At 36.7% G+C, this 18,058-nt stretch overlaps 1 protein-coding gene across 11 annotated transcripts in view; it reads left to right on the top strand.

Moving 5' to 3' along the window:
- The window catches only part of LOC118793016 (receptor-type tyrosine-protein phosphatase delta-like), a 387,427-nt gene that overhangs the window by 142,126 nt on the left and 227,243 nt on the right, over nucleotides 1–18,058 (top strand). For all 11 annotated transcript variants that reach the window (XM_036550950.1, XM_036550955.1, XM_036550949.1 and 8 more), the window contains exon 6: nucleotides 10,350–10,394. The gene's annotated coding sequence lies outside the window, so the exon portion shown is untranslated. The remainder of the gene's footprint in view (nucleotides 1–10,349; nucleotides 10,395–18,058) is intronic.

Raw genomic sequence — 18,058 nt, 5'->3', positions numbered from 1 at the left:
ATATTTAACTTTCTCTCCAGTCTGTGCAGAGGTGTTGTTGTATGGGTGTTGAATGGGGGTTCATATGGCCAACACCTGTTATATATCACATAAATGTAGGGTCAAATCTAGCTTTTTCAGGGCCCTATGCATAATCATGAAGAGTGAAAATTAATTCTGGGTCAAATCACCTTTATTTTGCAATAATATGGTTATACAGCTCTGCCTGTTCTAACATCCACATGCAATATTAATGAAAGGGGCACTGACACTCCTTTATAATAAGGAGACATGTCCCATTCATTATTTATGTGATCGGTGTTTTCTCTTTCAAGGTCAATGGCATCCAAGTTTTACCTCGCTAATTTTGGTAAAAAATTTCTTACTGTGCAATCTGGATTTTGATCATTCTTCCAATTATATTCAACTGTCACAGCCTGATGTCCACTAGCTCCTTGATGTGAAGCAAATTTTTCACTTAAAAATAATTTTTATTTATTAACCCCACACTTGCACTGACAATTCCCACTGACATGTGGAAATTACTTTGACTTCTTGTTGTGTTGCTAAATAAAGATGTCTTTCACAAATTGATTAATACCGTAACTTCTCATGTTGTGTGCGCAGCTTTAAAAAGGTAATACAGATAATAAAGCACAAACATGTTCACCTTAGTAAATTAAATTGTCAGTGAGGTATTTCTGTCTTTCTGTCCAACCATCTATCCATCTATCTGTTCTCTTTAGTGGGAAATTAAAGCTTTAACATCGATTCAACTTAGAACATGAACTTAATATTGAATTTTTTTTTTGATTAAAGAACTTTAATTAACAACATTAAACTTAACAAGTACACATGACTGAGGCTAAAATATTTTAAACTCCAAATTTTGAAAAGAGAGGAAAAAGACAAGATTTTGAAAAGATTTTTAAAACAGAAAGAAAATATTTTATATAACTTCATCAAATACAGCAAATGTGTGTGTCTGTGTGCATGCTTGCTTATGGGAATGGGTACTCTTTTCCACATTGTAGAATTTTTCTTGATCCTTTTTCCAGCAGCATTTCAGTCAGTTGGAATACATCCACAAGATGGTGCTGTGCTTCAGTGCATACTTTTTACGGCTTTAAGCTGTACCAAATGTAAAATCATCATCTTTATGGTTTGTTCTTGTTTTTGTTGTTATATTATATTATATTATATTATGTTATATTATATTATATTATATTATATTGATAACATTGCATTTGTGGATATATTAATTTACTGACAAATTGTAATTTTTCTTTGCATTAATTTTCAATATATATATATATATTTTTTTTTTTCAGAAAAACAAATGACTGCAATATACAGTCTTCAGTATTCCAGTGTATAGGGTGCTTTTACACATTCATTACTTGTAATGCTGTTGGAATTTACTCCCCAAGGATAAATACTAAGTTATTTCAGTTAATATGAACAACTGGCTACTAAATGGAAACAATGAATGAAATATATTTTCATATATCAGAACCACTTTTATCAAGCAACACGTATCTCTTAAAAATAATAAGTATTAATACATTTTATAACTTATTTTCAGTGTAAATTAGGTTTATTATGAGTTCAAACAGTGCACAAAACAGACAAACTGTAATATAAGCAAGTAAAGCAAGTAAAATTACCAGCCGTGGGCAGCTTGAAAATGTATTTATAATCTATAATTGTATTTATTATTTATAATCCTTATTTATCCTTATCCTTTGTCAGTTTCCTTCTCAAAAAGGATAGTCTAAGGCAGCAATATTTTAGGTCCATTCTTCAGTATCCAGTGCAGGTTTTTTTCATTATCATCATTGTAATTGTACAATTGTAGCATACTGTGTATAGAGGGCTGATATTTGTAATCCTAGAGATATTTGTATGAATATGTATTGTTTGGTTAATTTTTCCACAAAGACGGTCCATTAAAAGTATGTTTTAAAGAAATAATTTACCAGCAGGTGGCACTATAGTAATACGGCGTCCCTGTCCCATCACGTAAACTCAGCCTTGTTGCAGCTGTTTTCCATATGTGTGTATGCACTTATTTATTTATTTCACTCACAATATTGTTACACTGAAAAATTAAGCAGGATTTTACTATGGCAGTCTTCCACCTCTAGTGTGGAAAGCGGTGTAAGGAATAAACTTATTCACAAAAAAACTAATGAAGTACAAAGCCTGTTTGTAAATGCAAAGAAGCTCATGCAAGATTAATGGTTTCCCAAGAAAGTGTCTCCACCATGTTAGGACGCTTTTTAAATTTCGCCATCACCCCCGCCATCTGTCTGCTCACCAGCCCGTGGCTGTCTTCATGCCCATCTCCTATTTTTTATATCACCTCCTTTACGCACACACACACACACACACACACACATACATACACACACACACACACACACACACACACGTGTTGTCCTCTTTCTTTTATTTTCAATTAGTAACTTGTGGAAATAGTGCAGTTTTCCCAGATTTACATTTTTATTATTTTTATATTTATTGATATGGCTGACTATTATATCCCAGAGAGGCTTAGAAAGCAGGGACACAAGCTGTGGTAACACACACTAATATGAAAAGACATGTAGTTTTGCCACTTCAGAGTGTAGCTACTGGAAAAAAGCAATATCAGTTGGGTGTCACACACACACAGTTTCGTATCGAACACATCCTTTGACGTAGCGGGCACGAAAAAGACATTCTGTGGTGAGTACTGTGTGCTCTGAGTCGGCTTCTCTCCCTGTCTCAGTCTCTTACAAAAGCCATAATGAAAGATTTGCTTGTCTGAGAGCAGCTTTCAACGGCCTGACAGTGCAGGGCTGCGTGGTGAGGAATCCATAAAACGCTGTACAGCACTGAACCCAGCACAAGAGAGAAGGGGACGCTCAGGTCCCACATGACAGAACCAGTGAGGAGAGTTCTGTGACTGCAGTGAGACCGCCTCCCTATTGTGTGTCATTCGGGGATCTTCCCTGTCCTCAGCCATGGACCGAGAACAGCTTTTCAAGGAAGTTTAGACATCAAAGCTGATTTTTGTTTGTCTAGTGTCTTTTGTGGGTTGCATTCTTTCTTCACCGAAGTAATCATTTCCTGATTGAAAAAGAATGTCTGCGAAGCAGTGTCTTGAGTTTCATGGGCTATTACCGTGTTAGTTAGATAGTCAGTATGGGCACTCCCTGTCTAGCCACAGACCAGTTCTTTGTGTTGTAGTGTTTTCCCATCACACAGCAAGTTGTATTTTGTAGGCTCATCAGCACATGATGTTACACTTGCTTATTTACTTAATGGAAATATGAGTTGTAAAAACAAGTCCTCTGGAAAGGAATATACACTTGGACTTATAAGTAGTAAATGGATTTATAAGTGAAACATAAGACAATGTTCTGGGAAGTGTCATTTCACATTACACATAATTAAACCATAAGTATTGTGGGAAAGTGGGAGCTGGCATCAAATATTCGGGTACTAAATTACAGAAATGTGAAATATATTCCATACCACAAGTGTGGTTTTCCATTTTTTTTCCCTGAATCTACTGTATAATACTGTGTATCTCAGAAATGGAGGCACCATTGCAGTAAAGGCTCTGTCTTGTGAAATAACTGACACCCATATTTCTGCTAATGTCATTATAACCTTTATCACCATCACAATCATTATCATCATTCATAACTATTAGCACTTTAATGTTGTACATACTACAGTCTCGGTGCTCTGTCTGTAACTACCACACAAATCACTGCATCTGCTTTTCCTCAGTGTGTGTTCTGTATTCAGGTATACTCTGTCTTAACTTATCAGTTGTACAATTGTGGAAAATGTTTACAGCAGTTGCAGTCTTAGAGGGAGATGCATAGTATTTTTGCCATAGAAATGCTAATGGTAAGAATAATTTGCAGGTTATTTTAGCAGACCAGTTGCAATTATGACTGACCACGTGGATTTGCTGCTGCCTCCAGAGAAGGATGCTACCTTCACACTTTTAGATGTATTTGCTGTAATTTTAATATTATGTGCACTTACATATGTGTTTTGTTTGTTGGTTTTTATTTTTTTCCCTCTGCTTTCAACACCACTTCAATACCATTCAGCCACAGCTGACATTGGATGCTTTACAGTATGTGATTTCCAAACAAAGACGTACATGGTGCTACAGATCAGTGCACTCCCGTGTGATCATCATGAGTGTATTAGTGTGAAAGGTTTTCTATCAGATTAATTGTTTTTTAAGTACCGGGGGTTCTTGCAAATGCATATGGTCCCCTGTAATTTCATACAAACACAATTATGTGCAGTAATTAAATATGCAGATGACATGGCATAAGTTTCCTGTCTAAGAAATGAATCGTTCACTGAGTCGGTGTTCTGCCTGTATTCTGTTTGATTTTCCTCCATTTTACCAGATGAGAATATGTAATATCCATTTTAAATGTATTTATAGTTGACAACTACAGTATAAAACCAGGTCACAGTACTAACAGGCACAATATCTTAAGATTGACAGACATGTTATTTTGAAACACGTCCCTCTTTTTTGTTGTTAAACTTATGTATTTGCACCACAGTATTTGTAATGCAATAGATCCATTTATCAACTGCGTCCTGTGGGCCAAAATATAGGAAACCCAAATCATTGTGTCCTGAACAAGAGCTTCAATGGAAAAAGAGGCTGAAGAAAATGGACTACTTGGGACCAAGTTTGAGATACATGGTACTTACGTAGTATAGTTCTATACTGCAACCTGTCACACCTCACCTTCCTGCAGCTACATTAATGGAGGTGCTTGGAATCCTAGCATTGGCCATGTGTGTCAAGCTGACCACATATAAGTGCATTACAGGGAGAGGTGCTGAGTGCTGACACTTGGGGAATCTCATGAGAGTGAGAGCATGAGCAAGCTTACTGAATCCGCTGGACAGGAAGATAGCAAGTGACAATGTTCTCACCTCTGTATTTGTGAAGCACCTATTTGTGTGTCAGTATGAAAAGTTTGCTTTTGCATTGTTTAAATACTGTGTTCAGTTATCAGTGCTCAACATTTACATTGAAATGTGGTTGCCCAGCAGTTTTTGATTGCCTGAATGGACAATATGGTTTCTATGTTTTAACATTATATATTTGTCATGTAAACTGCTGACAAGGGAATGCTTACTTGAACGTGTTTCAACTAGACAGTCATGTTCAGCTGTAAGTTTGTCATTTTTTCACAGTATAAGTGGGTACAAACTTTTCTTCGCATTGGGCTAGTAACACTTTAGAAGTTATAAAATAATAATGTCCACCATCTCAAGACTGTTTTCAGGGAAGAAAACTGTAGGCTTGTAGCGCAGATATCTTTCCTCAAGTTCAAATTTATTGTTAAAAATATAAGTTAAGGTGGCAGTTGCCTATAACATTAACAAGGGAGTGCTGTATATTTAGGAAATTTCTTTGCTAAAATAATAATGTGTGCAGTGCTTTCTCTTTCGGAGCTGTTATTTCACTATAAATAACCTCATCAGTATGTATGTGTGTTTCTCAAAAATCAACAACACCTGAACCAAGCTGAATGTAAGGTAGCCAGCATATCATGTTAGCGAGCTAAAGAAAATGTGGGCCAATAGACTAAATAATTCCCTGCCACCTCTCTCATGGGGATGCAGCAACCTATGGACACAATTTCTAGCTAGCTGGCTTGCTTGCTCCTGCTAGTTCATTTGAGTTGAAGATGCTGCAATTCAACTTCAAGGCTACCAAAGCAAAGCAACCAACACAGCACTCTTTTCTAACGAAATAGTTTCAGTACGATAAGATATATGGAAAAAATGTGTAGCTGGAAAGGACTTTCTGTACACCTGAAGACAAAGCTGAACTGCAAGTTGATCAGCAGAACAGTGTCTCATTGTAATGTGGGCATGACTCAGAGAGATACACAGCGCAGAGGCAGGTGGATCAGGGATATGTTGACTTCTCCAATCAGTGTTCTCAAGTATTGATTGATTGGCAGCAGTATTATCAATTGCAAACTCACTAGATTAAGCAGTAACAAGAATTTTACCCATGGGTTTCATTAGTTCTCCCGCATACAGCATTTTTTAGATGAGAGAGAGATCACTCAGAGACAAAGGCTGGTGGTAGGAAAACTTTACTGAAGGCTTAGTGCATGAGTACATGCATGGAACATGGCAATGAGCAAGTGAACAGGGCTTAAATAACAAAAAAAAGTGCATGACCAAACTAACTAGCCACAGGTTACACATTAACTAAATGAGACAATGAACAAGCAGGAAACAAGGACACCTGGTGGTAGTCCAGGGAAGTGAAGCCAGAAACCCAGACAGGATGTTATGAGGATGCCTGTTGGTCATTGTGAGAGGCAGCTGAAACCCTGCCAATAACAGAATAATTTATTAATGGAATATTTATTAACTGAATAAAACAGGTTTCAGAGAGTTTTTTGTAACTTTTTTTTTGGTTGCCAAGATAGTCAACCAGGAAAAATGAAATGGTTGCCAAAACCATTTGACCGGCAAAATGTGGTTGCCAGGCATCTAGGTAACTGTTAAACTGTCAAACTGCAGGAGATCATGAAATGAGAGATGACCTTGGCCATAATTTTACCATGTAGTGTAATAATCAGACCCAATGACTCCCATGAGATAGATGCTCATACCGTAAAAGGTCCACCATCATTGGCAACAGGCAAATGGGTTGAAGGCTTCCTTTGGCTTTCTCTGAACACAAACCCAGACAGATGTAGGAAAAACAGTAAAAGATGATTTGTCAGACCATACTACTTTCTTCCTCTGCTCAGAGGTCCAAGTTTTATGCTCATTACAGCAGGTTATGCATTGTTGCTCATTGGTCTTTATTACAAGTGGCAATGGCAGCCCTACCATAAATATCAGCTTCAAGAAGGTTAAGATGTACAGTTTTTGTTGAGACTCAGTGACAGAGGTATAGTTTCAATTCTGTGTTAATGTTTGAGGTTGCTGTTTTCTTGTCTTAAGTGTCCATCTATTCTTGTCAGAGAGCTTCAGCTTCCTGCTCCTTCTAGATGTAGTTTTTTCTTGTTTGCTGTACACCGTCAAGATTTTTGACACTGTTCCCCTATACACATTAAATATTTTTGCCATTTCTGTGGCTGACAAACTTCCAAATTGGGCACCAGCTCATCTTTCAAGAGCTGTAAGATCTCTTGTTGCTTTAGAAACTCATATATTAAACTATTGATTTTAAAACTATTGATTTTATAGCAGAAAAATGTAAAACAAATGTTGGTAATTAGCATTAGCACCACATCAAAGGCTAGGTATTCCATGTCAGCAAACCATTTCAGATGCCACAGTATTGGTTTATGGCCTGATAAAAATGAGAGGAGAGCACTATCCTCTCCTTGCCAGATGGTCTGGGTCTATATACCCTGAAGTGCAATATATGTTTATGTGCACCAACAAAAGCTTACATGATGCTAATGTATACATAAAGCCCAAACATAACGCCAGATGTATGTACTTTGATACTGTACTTTGGAAATGGCTTTTTCCAAAATACTGTAAAACATCAAAGGCATGATCTGGAAACTGTTATAAATGGATATTTAGGGCAATTAGCAAAATATTTCTTGTTTGACAGTCACCAAAACATTTTTAGGATATGGTGCATATGACTTTCTTTGGCATTTTAGAAAGGTTTACTCCTTCTGGCTTGAAAGGATTTTAAGTTATATTCTGATGATGAAATTATGACTGATTTTAAATTATTCTAGTGTGCATTTGAATTGTTTATTTATTTATTTATTGTGGAAAAAGCACAAATACTATTACAGATTCAAAGCAAATCCCTTCATATGCAGTCTAATAATAGGATTTGTCTACAGCATGACTTGCTTAAAAGATACATGTCATCCAGTTATTTTGCATTAAAAAAAGGAAAATTAAAATCCTATCTCTATTTTTCATTTGAAAACTAAATAAAATATTAATAGTAGAAGTAAATCATAAAATAATGTTTGATTGTTATTATCATTACAGCTGTAAATTGTGACAATTTGTAAACTCTCACCTTTTGCTGACTGACCTTTAATATATATTTTCCCCTTCAATATGAATGCAAGTAACAATACGATCTGTGAGTAATTCTATAGTTATCGCTCCATCCAGGTCAAAATGTGCTGGTGTTACAGGGCTAATGGATTCAAAGGCAACCTATGGATCCAGTCTTGGTCAGCTGCCTGCAGAGTCACTTGTGTATGCATTGAGCTGATAAGTACTGTGGTTCATTTTCCTCTTGGCAGAGCACAGTAAAAAAAACTCCGGAGTAATAATTGCTTTAGCCAGAGACGAGGATGGCTAAATATACTTGATTGCTTTCTAAGCTTCAATGCTGTGTAATGAAATATGGCTGCTCATGGAAGGAAATGTGTGATAGCTTTCTTGTCAATTTTTCCTTTAATTTTTTTCTCCTCCTTCTATGTTGTTGCACAGAATCCTTTAAAGCATTTTATTGTCCATTATCTTTGTAGTGCTGTTATAATTATTGGCCAAATCCTGGACTAATTGTGAATTCATCATCTCTTCAAAATTACAGTTTCTATTATCCAAATTGTTATGTTCCCTGTTACACATTTTAATTTGCATCCTTGTTCGTATGGACAGGATACATCACAGCAAAAATAATAAGCAGCATGTATTATAGTTTTAAATGTGGATTTAAATGCAAAACCTGCCTTCCCTTATTCCCTTTGCATTTGCTCTCCTTTTTCTGTGGAATGGACCACATAATTGAAAACCAAATTTATATGAATACCTTGTACATCACTTTAACATTTTCCAGTTAAAAAGTCTGCTTTCTTAAAAAAAAAAAAAAAAAAAGATTCAAAAGCCGTTTGTTTTCATCCCATGTGTCCACAGGGCTAGACTGGCAGTAGTTTCTACCCTGTGTATGTGTAAATAAGTGTAATCAGAAACTGTATAACCTCTTTATTTGAATTTTACCTTTGATAATTATAAATTCTCAAAGAAAAAATTTCATACAATTACGTTATGGCGGTTGTTTGGACAATTAGAGATACAGTTTTCATGTACTTAAATCTTCTGCGTTTGCAACTCCATGATCAAAGGCTTAAAGTGGATTGTTAGAAGAGTACAAATGACAACTGGCTGAAAAGTTCAAAATCATATTTATTTGTCAGTTTTCAAAAACCATGCCATCATTATAATGTTGTTTATCCCCCTCTGTGGATTAGTCTGGGGAAAAGTCTGTTTTGCATATTATTCCTACACATTATCAGCAGTTCAGCAGTTACTGAAGATTATATGTTTCCATTTACATTTCATCATTTAGCAAATGATGCTATACATTACAAAAGTACATACAAAATAGGTTAGCCTAATAGTTGAGACAATCCTAAATCATCAGGGTCACAAAGAATAGCAGGAATCATTACATAACATATAACATTTTGCTAAGTACCATTGAAGGTGTAAGGGGTGATAATAGATTGAAGGTATGAGGGTGCGGTTCCTCTTGCTGCCCCATAGGCTAAGACTAGACATTCATATTTTATTTGGGCTACAACTGGTAACCAGTGAACAGAAATGAGTACAGACATGACCTGCAAGTATTTTGACTATTTATAGACAAGACCAGCAACACATCATATAAAACGTATGAAGATTATTAATTTTCATACTGTACAGTGGCTAGGCTGAAAGGTGGCAAGGTTTGGGAGTTTGGGATAAGGTTGTGTTTTGGTAATGAGACAGTGATGGGCAGGTAGCTGCACCCTTGATTACAGTCTAGCCCCATCATAGCTGGAAATCAACTACAGATTGATTAGCTTATAAAGGACAGTTTTGTACATGTTGAATGTCTGATATCAATGACATTCTTTTTTCAGATCTGGGTTTCCATATGATAAAGAAGTGGAACCATTTCATTTAGCTTAGTCTTCAGAATGCAACATCCATTTGCTCAGTAATATTAGCATAAGTGAAAAGTGTCTGTGGATCTGTAGTCAAATATTCATGAGTACAGTGTGTTATTCATCTGAACTCTCTAGCTGTTATATATGTCAAAAGACCAAAGACTTGCTCAGACATCTGTACTTAAATGGTCACCAGTGATTGACTGTTGACTGGCAGGTGTTTAGCATTGAATCCGACCTTCTTACATGAACTTCTTTGTAATGTAAGAGTTTCATTCTTCAGTCAAGGAGGTCCATGGCAAATGTTTTAATTCAGATTAAATGCCATCACACATTTTGGTAGATCATTACAAAAGAAAATTTGTTCTAAATGTATTTGAGTTCCTGTTATTCAGCATCTCACACAAAGATTAATACAGTGTATCTGTTTCATTTCAGCGCTCTTTCCTGAGACGACAACAACAGGATGAACCTTGGAAAAGAGTAAGTATTCAATATGACGTTATGGAGGCTACAGGCTACTGTGTGTGTGTGTGTGTGTGTGTGTGTGTGTGTGTGTGTTTCAGTTTCACATGGGGATGGCTCAGCCTACTTGCAAGAGAGGTGTAGCCATTTCCAATATTGTATTGTTAGTGAACTTGCTTAAATGGTATGCTAATCTATTTTGTTTCATAAAAGAACCTAAAGGAGACTTTCAGGGATGTCAGAATTAGGATTTCTACAGAATAACAACCAAAATCAGACTCTGGTTATACATGAAAATTAAATTGAAAATGAAAGCCAGTGTGAAGGAGTCTATAAAGCAGTAGAGGCATATTCATTTTTAATGTTGTAGCAGTTTGGCTTTAACCTTTATTGTATTTTAATGTGGGATTGAACTTCAGAGGTGAGGTTGGTCATGCTAGAGAGAGCATTTCACTTTCTATGATTGAATGGTAGATATCAACAAATTTATTTTGTTGAATGACTGAAGACAGTTTTAAGGAAATGCACAGCAGACACTGAATAGAAAAGCAGTTTAGTTCATGAGTGAGAACTTTAGCTAGGTGTAAAGAACAGGAAAAGTGACAAAAACCTTTAACAGGAAAGACGAGCACAGTGATCAAGAGCAAGGAGGGGGAAATGGTAGACATAAACAACTATAACTTACAGACAGTGAAATGTAATGTAATCTCATTTTAAAAGTGAACATCTGTATAATTTTGAAAAGGGGGTGGAGCTTTTTGCCCCATTCCACCCCCTTCTGCTGAGCAGAGTCTCTCTTTACATATAATAGAGGAGAGTCAGAGGTTAGAGGGAGTGGAGTGAGCAGATCTCGTGGACAAAGAGAGAGTCAGATGATCATGAGCCTGTAGTCAGCATAGCCAACAGAGACATTTACGTTTACATTTATTCATTTGTCAAAAAGTGCATTTCATGATGTTAGGCAAGTTTCCATGCAGATGCTGAAGGATTTGTGCCAGCCATTGTGAGAGGCATTGTCACAAAAGGAGTACGTGCTGAAAAAGTGCTGAGTCACCACCACCTTGTATGGCCACAACAGTGCAATACAATATTTACCACTGAGCTTTTTCTACAGCGAATGCTTGAACTGCCATCAGGCTTTATTGTCAGTGCGTAAACCACAATCAGTTTTATAGTTTGCTTTTACCATAATGTTAGAATGGGGGAGGGGTCAGAGTTCAGGGAGAGAGATGCAATCTGAATAGGTGAGTTTTTAGTCTATGTTGGCAAATAGACAGTTGTTCTGTTCTGAGAGTTTTGGGGAGCTCATTCCACTACTCGGGCTCCGGGGTGCAGAAGGGCCATGAGTGACCCTTACAAGAAGGGACTACTAAGTGACTAGAGGTCGTGGAGTTGTGTGGTCTGACAGGAGTGCAGGATGTGGTCATAGATTAATGGGTTGTTTTTTTTTTTTTTTTTGAAATGGTTCCTGAGGAGGTAGTGGATGTTGACCCTCCAGCATATAGATATATAAAACATCTGGTTTAAACAGAATCTAGGGAAAGGTTATGCTCTATCATCATGGAAGGATGCAACAGAAAACAACTGCATTGGTATTTCCAAAATTTCCAAATTATTACAAATCTGACTGTAGTGTTTCTCTTTTTCTACTTGCGATTATGCCTGTAGGCCTGAATTAGTGTACATTTTGTTATTAATAGTGCGCATATGTGTGGGGTGAAGAAGCAACAGAAGGGAGAGGGAGGACCAGGAGAACAGCTTATTTAGCTTGTAGAAGTTCTGCCCACGGCCTCTACACAGACACACATTCTCCTTTATAACCAAGACCCCATGACACTCAGTGAAAAATGGAGGTTCATTTTGGCTGAGCAGTGCATTCCTCTGTACATTGCCTAAGAGTGATATCTGACAAAAATAGATAATATATTTGCTTTGCTGTCTGTAACTGAGTACTGTTTAGAGAATACTGTGAGCAGCCAAGGCTTTGCGTATGCCCAGAGGATAATACTCAATGTTTTTATTATCATCAAAAAGAAACTGTGGGGTGAAGGCTCAGAAGACCATTTTTTACTGCTTTGAATGTCTCCTTTAACAGCATGTAATTAAATAATGCTCTGTAATAATAATTCCTTTACACTGAGGGATGTAAAGTTTACCATATTTACAGTGTTTTTGTTTGTTTTGTTCAGGAATTCCTAAATGTAACCCACTATAAGCACATTTGAGCTTACATAAGTGAGATAACTAAGCCGGGCAGGGCAGTTAGCATTGATTGTTACTAGGTGCTTCTCACTCCCATGAAATTTCCAGCTGTCACCTCTACCCTTTTCCCTACAAGATTACCATACCATTGGATGAGTCTGCCCTATTAGGCTACTTTGCTGAGAGAGATGTAGTCATGAAATTTCTGGCCACCCAAGTTATCTGGTGCTGTTCCTCTAGGACAGAGACCATGCATACAATGTGAAGGCCATTACATTGCATACAATGGTCAGATGCATGATGTAGTCATACATCCCACTTAAATCCATGATCCATGTCCCCAGATCCAAAAAAAAAGCATCCGAGTTGTGTATTTTCAGGTTAGGGATTGCACTTGGAGAGAATTTTTTTCCCCACCCTCGAATTTACAAATTACATGCCTACCTTCCATTGTGAGTGGGAATAAATGGACCACAATTCTATTTTGTCCATTTTCAGCAAAACAACAGCTGATGTCTACTTACAGTTTATTCCTCTTCCCCTGTGCAATGGAGGGACCCTGGCCAATCCCTCCATTAATTTGAAAGCATCCATGTATTTTCCTCAAAAGTCCAAACACAGGGAAACACTTCCAGGCTGTTTACATATCTCTTCATTGCATATCCTTTGTTTTCTGGTGCTGTTAGGCAGAAGGACATTTTTGTGTCTTCATTACCTTGAGTAGTAATTCCATTGAGGTATTTGGTCATTTGTCCTGTTACATATTATTTATGAACAACTCACAGTGAGCATTCATCTATTCAGAATATTCTGGAGGCGTAATGAGTCAGCATCATTGTTACAAAAAACCACAACGAAAGCATTACTGCTTACATGTATGAAATTATAGCTGTGAGATAAAATAAGAGTGTGTACATGCTGTAAATATACAAATACATACTGTACATTGGCAGACATGCATGTTAGTGGTAATTGCGATTTCTGTTTCCCACTATCGATAGTAATCTCCAACATACAAGCAGAATTACAAAAATGATGTAAAAACCTTTACCCTTAAACATAAAGTTAACCTACAGAAACAACAGCAAATCAACCCACTCATGTCTGAAGATTTATTACATCACTATCTGTAAAGTTTGTGACATCATGAGCATGATTATCAAAGGTAAGGATTGATAACAATGGTTATGACAATGGTAATCAAAAGATAATCGACAGGCTTTGAATAGAAGCACAAACAAACATTCCTAACTGTAGGAATCATACTAATACAGTGAATGCACATTTGGATAGTTTTCTCTCAATTGCCGTATCATTATATTAGCCAGATGCCTTTTTAACTGAGTCAGTCATCAATATGAAAACTCATGAAGCAACAGCATTGGAAAGCATAAAGGTGACCTTTCGTGATCTATTTTTCAAAGGGTCTGCACACATTGTACATCTGGTTGCAGAGCCTCAGAGCCAAAGAGCAGCTATATTTCATTTTAATAAGGTGTCCCAGCCGCAGAACTGCTTGACCATTAGGTTTCGAAACATAAACCATTCGGGACAGAATGAAATATGCCATCAAACACATTACTGTCAAATATGTTGCTTTATATTTCTCTTTCAATTAAGTTCTATCATTGTAGCAAAAATGGAGTTTGCCTCATGATAGGTAACTCTGAAAACCTTGACAGAGCAATTATAATTAGTTCTCATAAGCTCATAAACCACGGACCATAAACTCTGTATCAGTAAACCTGTTACACTCAGTGATCTATTGCTGAGTGGTTTCTCCTTTTTTGGATCCATTGACTATGCCAAGTCTTCACTGGATGCTTTATGGTGGTTTTAACTAAATTGTTGGTTGCTTTATATTTTTATCTTTTTTTCCCCACATTTTACAGAAGCAGATGCAATCGGCACTGCAATCAGCATAGTAATGAATTTCATTCAAATGAAGCAATAGTATGCTCAGACTCATGTTCAGTATTCTGCTTATTTGGATGTTAGAAAAAGACAAATGTCGTCACTGTGACTTTTTATAGTAACACTTGTTCACAGATACATATGCATTTTAACAGGTAGAGAAACAGTTGTAATTCTATTCATTCATTTATTATTTTATGAATACATCTAAGTAATTCCAAAGAAAAACTTTAATCTTCCTTTATTTCTATAATATAAATTTTGTTTGTGCTTTTATCATATCATGGCTAGAACCATTGGCGCTAGTATTTCTCAGTTTGGGCATGAAGATAACTTGCCACTTAACCTACTTATATGGCACATAATCAGCAACTTCAAGTCACAGATACGGTCTGAAAATGAGTTTTGTCACAGTGTACTTCTTTCAGTAGGCTTAGATTTTTGGTTTCAATGGAGTCTTGTTAATTACCCGCTGAAGTTGCTGTGGATGAATAAATTTTGATTGAAGTTTAAAAATATAATTTTGAAAGAGCCTAATTTTGAATATGAGGATAGAGTCATTGTGAAGTGAAGATGGAAGAAACTTGTGTGTGCATGCATTCTGCAGGTGCAGAGGTTGAATTTGTGCCATAGACTGCCTTGATAGTAAAAACCAGTGATTCACATATAATGAACACAGAATCCTTTTATCAAGCAGTGTCAAGCTGCTTTCCACACACTCTTTCATTTTTTTTGGCAATCTACAGTCTTAAATTGGAATGGAAAAAGGTGCCACTGATCCTTGCCATTGATAGCACAGAGAGTGTTCATCTCTAGGCATATTGTTGCATCAACCAATAACTGTTTTGACATTCAGATGGAAAATTATAGCAATCCAGCAGGCTGTGCCAGCTCCCTTGCATGCTAAGAAAGGGAGAATCTTGAAATATTAGCTGTCATCTGGATCTCTTTGTGTGTACTAAAAAAAACTGAACAAAGATGCAGTTTTGAGTGTGTAGGGTTGTCTTAAGACAAAAAGGGACTGATTCTGGCAATGACAGACACAACAGAAACATTCCATGCAGTACTTGGATGAGATATACAACTCCACCAAAAAGAAGAAAAGCCCCACTGCCCATTGGAGGAAGGCCCAGTGGCATGGCATTAGGCATCTGAAAAGAAAAATGCTACACATTGTGAATTGCTGAGGCAAACTGTAAAGTTAAGTTGGAAAGGTTATTTCTGTCTTGTTTCCAGCAATGTGCATGCAGGTTTCATATATTGCATTTTGAACGCCTCATTAAATCATCTATAAAATGACTCATTTAAAATGTTCCCAAAATCACAGCTTTGAAGACTTTACAAGGTATTATAAGAGAAAACACACAGTTTCCTTTTTTTGGGAAACAATTTCATTTACTTATTTAAAAAAAAGTGATGTAGCATTAGAATGCCACCTGCTTGGACTGCATAGCATAAAATTCCTACTATTGTAGAAAAGAATTCAAAGCCTGCTGAGTACAATATTACTAACCCCTGCAAGGCTGACCTTTATGTGTGGAATTCTCTGAGCACAGTGCTTTAATAAGCAGGCCCTCTTGTACCTCAGCCCATTACAACTCAATCTATGGGTGGCACTTGAAGCACTGTCAGACAAGGATGATAAACTTATTAGGGAGCCATCAGGTAAGATCGGGGAAGTAACAGACTAGAATTGGATGAGCATCTGGTGGAGAGGGTTTTGATTTAATTGCAGTGTGCCACCTTGACAGACTAATTGAACTGATTTATGGTTATCACTTGCCTTTCATAGGTACTCACAAACGGTGCTAATTAAAGGATTATTCTCATCCACACTGCTTTTGAAGGCACCACTGGTTTCTCAGGCTTGTTTCCTTCTATCATTCCTCAACCAATAAATACAATAAAGATGACTATAAACTTTCACTTTAGTTAATTGGTTTAACTTATATACTTTAATGTATGGAAGTGCACATTTCAAAACTAACCCTAGTTACACCCACATCTGCACATTTTTTTTCTTTTTTTTCATTTATGAAGGCCCAAAACAGTAATATTGCACATACATTGTATGTTAGGAAACTTCTCCAGCTCAGAAACGTTTAAATAGGCTCGATTATGGTTTAACACTTGCATAAGGTTTTACAATTCAGTTTCAAGATCTCTTAGGGTTGGATTCAACCAATTGCAGTTTATTAATCAGATCATTTAAATGGAAGGTTTTTTTTTTCATTAATGGTTTATTACAATGAGCTGACTTGTTCTGACGCCTGTCAATGTAAAAGTGTAGCTGGAGATGAATTGGACATGATGGAATCTGTTTTTCCAACATTCTCCATGTGGGACATGTGGAGTACTAATGCATATTGAAGGCTGGGAAACCACATCGCTCATTAATTGGGTTCCATCACATTGGATGCATTAGGTACTGCTCAGCCAAAAAAAAAAAAAACAACAACACAATCCTCATGAATGAATGGGAATGTACAAAAATTGTGAAAATAATTTCAAAATTGTGCAGTGCGGAAGTCTTTGAGTACTTCAGCCAGTACATGATGCCAACATTCTGCATGAGTGTGATTGGATTGGGATGATGATTATGTAGTATGCAGCGGGAAGTTTATTCAAAGAGAAGTCCACTTCCCTTTCCCTTCTGCCTTGCTCTTTGTGATTATATTATCTGGCATGAGATAGCAAAGTGCCTGTAAATGTATGCAATTCTCTCCGGATTCAGTGATCATTAAAATGCTAATCACTAGAACAATCAGCTGCACCGCATGACATTTGCAAAACCTAGCGGTCTGACACAAGTGTTTTCATCAGCACAATATCCTAACAATTGTTTACATGAATGTCAGTCAAGATGGTCTGCAGGTACATTAATATTCTTTGTTGCAGACAATAGCTGTGATGATTGCCTCCAGCTTGTCTTATATTAAATCTTAGTTGTACACAGGAGGCAATTATTAAAGACTTGGAAGGTGAAGAGAATATCTGAATAAATGAAAGGAAAAAGAAGAGCTTATTAGAATTTATACAAAATAAAGTGGCACCGCCAAGCTTGAGCAACTTCAAAGTTTGCAGCAACAAATGAGACGCAAAATAAAACTTCTCTTCAACAAACTATTCATATCCATACCTTCTTCACGTTATACTAATTTAATTCAGTACAACTAATGGCGACTGTGCATTGGAAAAGCCAAAAGACAGGGAATAATGTGCATTGCTATTTCCAAAAAGCATTGTCGTAAATCTCTCATCTCTGATCTCTATCTCCTTCTCAATTTCTCATATGGATGCCTTGTAGCCACACCCATGTTGTTCACTGGCTGACTACTGGAGCTAATTTCATGGTCTGGTGCCTTGGACAGAAGGCTTGAATTGTGACTTGTACAGCTTCTCCGGGAGGAAAAAAAAGGAAAAGGTCATCCATCATATATTGACATGTTTACAAATGGAATGAATATTGGCCACACTGAGGATTGTAAATACAATATACAAAATATGAAAATTTCTCTCTGTTCACAGTTAAATTGTAAACATCATCATCAGCCAGTCACAAAGAA

Source organism: Megalops cyprinoides, chromosome 18 (genome assembly GCF_013368585.1).
Source record: "Megalops cyprinoides isolate fMegCyp1 chromosome 18, fMegCyp1.pri, whole genome shotgun sequence".
Lineage (NCBI taxonomy): Eukaryota > Metazoa > Chordata > Actinopteri > Elopiformes > Megalopidae > Megalops > Megalops cyprinoides.
This window is presented reverse-complemented; position numbering and strand designations above follow the sequence as displayed.